The 4,850-nt window shown below is 61.4% G+C and overlaps 1 long non-coding RNA gene across 1 annotated transcript; it reads left to right on the top strand.

Moving 5' to 3' along the window:
- The first annotated feature begins 572 nt into the window (after positions 1-572).
- On the top strand, positions 573-2,304 carry LOC115279331. The gene is made up of 2 exons (XR_003903368.1): positions 573-1,733; positions 2,099-2,304. It is a non-coding gene; the product is annotated as an uncharacterized LOC115279331 (long non-coding RNA).
- Positions 2,305-4,850: the final 2,546 nt, after the last annotated feature.

Genomic DNA, 4,850 nt, shown 5'->3' with positions numbered 1-4,850 from the left:
CCGCGCCCCCTCCTCTCTCCGGAGCCCCCGCCTCTCCCGCGCCTCCGCGCCTCGCCCCTCGCGGACCCCACCCGGTGCTCCGCGCCGCGCCGCTGTCTGGGCCGGGCGTGCGAGCCCCGAGCGAGCGTGCCGGAGCCGGGAGGGCGGAGGCGCCACTTTTGCGAAGAGAGTGGAGCGCTAAGAATAATCCCAGAGCAGACACCCACCCACCCACCGCCCCGGCGCGGGCTGGGCTGCGCGGGGTTCCAAGCCTTACACTTACTACCTCTCCGGGACTTGGAGAGGGCTGGCCTGGCTCCGCGGCGCGGAACGGGACTCGGGCGGCAGGGGACCCTCGCAAGCCTCCAGCCTCCTCTGAGCTCAGATCCCAGCTTTCCTCCCTCCTGGCTCCTCTTGGAATTCTGGAGCCTGGTCGTGCCAGGCCCCCAGATGGGAGAGAGTTTACTCCCTGGTGGTTGGGGTGGGGGTGACAGCAGGGTGAAGCGCTCTAGGAGGGCAGTGGCGGGCGGGGGGGGGGGGCAGGGCAGGACCTGTCTGCCCCCCCACGTCGGGCTGTGACAGTGGGTGAGGCAGGTCTGCAGAGTGCCCAGAAACGGGGGGGGGGTGCGGGCCTGGTCTGGGGAGAGCATTCAGTCGGTACACCCCGCGGACTCCCGTGGGTCCCTCTCCCAAGGGTGCTGGCCGGAGAGCAGAGTCCCTTGGTGGGTGCCCAGGGCAGTGCCCCCGCTGAGGTCAGGGGGGTTTGGAGAGCCCACGCATGTGACACTTGGAGACTGTAGGGAACGGGAGCAGGTCACTTCAACCCGGTGGACATGGCAGTGGGCAGGATGGTGTCCCTGTGGCTTGCAACTTGTCCCCGCACAGCAGCCTGCCTCTGCTCGGCCATCTCCTCGAACCTGTCAGGGCCACTGTGCTGGCTCGGGTGGCCTCTTCTCTGTGCCCGTCCAGGCCCTCGTGCCCCCTCGCTGTGAGAAGAGGCCCCTCCGGCCCACTCTTGCCTCCTCCGTCCGCCCTGACTCCTCTGGACCCCCTCGTCTTATTTTCCCCTTGATATTTTTCTTTGTCTGGAAAGCTCTGTATGCTGAAAAGGCAGGATTTCTCCGTGCCATATGCAACAGGAAGTGCCAGCACAGGACGGCCTGTCTTTGCTTCTTGGTTGAGAAGACTTTGTAGAGAGTCATCTTGTCTGAAATGTTTAATTCATTGCTGCAGGTTTTTATGTTTTTGGAAGGAAATTGCTCTTCTGTTGCCTACGGAACTAGCTTTGCTCCCACTTGCCCCACGCGCTTGGCCCAGTGGCCAAAACACAGAAAAGTCCTTCCTTCCCCCCACCCCGCTGTGCCTCCGGTGCCTCCAGGGGCCAGGCGGTCCTTACCGTCATCCTTGTCTTTGCACTTCGAGCCTGAGCTGTGGCGGCCACGGACCCTCATGGCGCAGATCCTGGGGTGCAGGGGCCTGCTTGCTGGAGAACCCTAGGGCCAGAAAACCGACTGCCCTGCAGCGGATGGGGGCGGGGGGGGGTCCCATCCTTCCCCAAACATGCCTTCAGGGACCTAGCCCCTGGCAGGTGAAATCTGCTAGCACACCGGCCCCAGGAGCGAAACAAGCACCTGAAACCCACCTGGTCGCACAAGCTTAGCTCCAGCCTTGAGGAGAGGATTGCAGTTAAAACCAGACCTCAGATGCTCCCATTTACCTGAAAACGGAAACCGGCTGATGGAGTTCTCATCGAGGTGTGTTTATTGACCCTGACCGGGAGTCCCGAGCATCTCCTCAGGAGGGAACGGCAGGGAATGTGTGGCCAGAGGAGGGTGTTAGTTTGGCCAGGCGCGCGGTGGTGGGGGGGGGCTTCCAGTCAGGCCCGGCCCAAGGAGGGCATCTGACGGCTGTTGATTTTCCTCACTTCCTTCCTCGAGTCTTCAACCCGAGTTTCTGGAAAGGAAGGTGGGGGTACAGATGCAAGGAGAAGGAACAAGACCCGCTGCCCTGACACTGAACTTGGAGCCCAGTGATCTGGCCTGCAGCTTGCGTCTGGCCATCCTGGCAGACCACAGGGAGGTCATGTCTCTCCTCCTGACCTCAGTTTTCCTACCTGTAGGAGCCTGACACAGGACTCACCTGCCGGCCGGGACCTGAGGCCGGGTGGGCTCCCAGGTGCCCGCGGTGCCCAGCACAGCGCAAAGCACCCCCTTGTCGGCGTGAATCCACGCTCTTTGACCTGGGCTGAGTCCCTGCTATCTGCCCTGGGAAACTGTTTAACCCGAGAGCTCAAATTTATAGGAAACAAAGTACCTTTCTAGTTAATTCTGTTTGTTTCCTTCTTCTTCTTTTTTTTTTTTAATATAAATGCAAATCAAGGTCCTCTTGGCCTAGAACAAAAAGCAGCCCCGAGCCAGGCCCTCTGAGGGACCCTGTCCTGTTGGATGGTGATGTTAATGAGTCAGGTGAACCTTCACTGGCCTTCTTATTTTTAATCTAACCTTGAGCGATTTCTCGAGCCCGCTTCCACTTTGAGCTCTGGTCCGCGAGGCGGGCGGGAACTAGTGGCGCCCGCTTGCCGTCTGGGGGTGAGCCGTGCTCCTCGGGTTCAGTTATTAGCTCCCCCTGTGAGCCGGGTTTTAAAACAACACAGTTACCGCTTTGCATGGGCTCGGTGGCCGCCTCCATGAAAGGCTGTGAGGGGCGGGTGCGTGAACCCCGCCCAGCTCTCTGGTGGGGGGGGGCTCCGGCACGGCCACCACTGACAGAGGAGGGCAGCACAGGCCCTGTGGGCACATCTGATGCCACCGTCCACTGCTTCTGGACGCTGTTCCTTCCTCCATCTCCTTTTTGACGTTTACACCATCGAAGCTGCTAGTGGGATGTGGTGGTGGCCCGTGTGGGACTTCCAAGTGGCCCGTGTGGACGATGGGAGTCTGGTATCCACACCCCGTTGTGCTTGGCTGCTTAGCAGGACGGAGAGCTGGAAGCTTCTGCCCGGCAGGGCCAGGGCCTGCCTTGAATTTCCTGCTTGGGCCAGAGGCCTAAGGGACCCCCACTCTCCCAGCAAATTCACAGGTTTCCTATAGGAGGTGCTGTGTCCCACAGTCAGTGCCCGGCTGAGAGCAGAGTGAGTCTTCAGGACGCTTAGGGTTTGAATCTAACATCTGTGATTTAGGTTGTCACCACCTTTAGGATGCTCAGAGAGGAGGGAACAATGCTTAGAATTCAGGTCTTCTCTGCAGGGTCCAAGAGGGCATTTAAAAACTGGTCTGCGGGGGGAGGGGGGAGGTGCGGATTATCCGTTTGGGCCACAGTTTGGAGGGGCAGTGTCTCTCTGGGCCCTTTGGGCTCCTCCGAAGCCGGTGTGGCTGCCCCAGGAGCTGCGGTGACAGGCTTAGGAGCCTCGGCCTGCTGGCTGGGGGTGGGGTACACCCTGAGAAAGAGCTTGGGGGCCCTGTAAGTTCTTTGCTCGGGGCCCCCCGCTGGCTTGAAGTCAGCGCTGCGGGGCACCTCCCCTTCCTCCTTCGTGAACAGAACGGGAATGGAGTTTCCACGAAGTGGAGAGCGTTTTCTGCGTCTCTCTGGCACTCTTCGGTGTCGTTTTCAATCCCTAGTTGACACTCTTGCCGCGGGCCTGCCCCTGCGGGCCTGCCCCTGCCTGGTCTGCATTGCCTCTGAGACTCTGGGGACAGTCTAGATGACAAGATAAGGCCTGGCCTTGAGGCAGGCGGGAGCTGGAAACCCAAACACTGGAGCTCCAGGGTGAGGCACAGGGACCCAGAAAGTCGGTTAACCCTTTCAGTGCCTCAGTGCCACGGGTGCAGACGGGCCGGGGACGTGCTCCTCACTTGGCCCTTTGCATCCTTCTGGTGGGTCCTCACCCTCCAGGGAGGCTTGGCCTTCCCCTGGGCCACTCAGTGCCTCCCTGAACTGCGCCCCTGCCCCCTGGTCCTCCCTCTGTGCCACCCCGGGCAAACTGTGTCTGTGCCCCCGCCCCACCCCTGCGGGCACCTCACGAAGGACCGAGGAGGCTGGTGGCAGAGGGAGCACCACTCCCTCACACCTGCACTCACTTCACCCCCAGGACCGGTGGGAGCATTGCCCCCCCGCCCCCTTGATGGATGAGGAAACCGAAGCATGGATGAGGCAGCACACACAGAGGCCAAGGGCTGTGAGCTCCGACCATGGCTTTGTCCCAGGAGCCAAGGATGGGCCTGTAGAATATTCCGTCCACGTCTTCTGATTCTCCTTTCACTCCACTGTTTAGGAGGCCGCTCACCCAGCACACGGGGCCAGGACAGGAGGGGTTTCCGTGCTACTTTCTGGTGCAGCCGCTGGCCCTGTGTGGGAGGCTCGTCCCCGGCCTGGGCTGGACCTGGCCTCGCCCCGGGTCACACTGGCCCTCCCGTCAAAACTGCCCTTTTATAGGTGTCTGGAGGAGGCAGAGAGGGAGGCTCCTGCTGACTCCAGGTGGCATGGAAAAGGCGCTTCCCCAAAGTGCATGGACACACCTAGCCCGGGGCTCTAGGCCGGGGCAGGTGTCCCATGACATCTGCCGTTGCAACACCCATCGCCATTGCCTCTTCTTCCCTGGGTCGTCTCACCAACGACGTCCAGGGAGGTCAGAGCGGCTGCAGGAGGTGAAGCAGACATGTGTCCATCTCTCCTCCACGTGGACCTGTGTTCACACCTCTATCCACCCACCCATCCATCCCCTGCACTCACTTCCAGGGCCCTCCAGGCACCCGTGTTCACACCTCCATCCATCCCTGCACTCACTCCCAGGGTCCTCCAGGCACCCGTGTTCACACCTCCCTCCATCCCTGCACTCACTCCCAGGGCCTCCAGGCACCTGTGTTCACACCTCC

Source organism: Suricata suricatta, chromosome 15 (assembly GCF_006229205.1).
Source record: "Suricata suricatta isolate VVHF042 chromosome 15, meerkat_22Aug2017_6uvM2_HiC, whole genome shotgun sequence".
Lineage (NCBI taxonomy): Eukaryota > Metazoa > Chordata > Mammalia > Carnivora > Herpestidae > Suricata > Suricata suricatta.
Note: the sequence above shows the minus strand (reverse complement) of the source record. Positions and strands in the feature narration are given on the sequence as shown.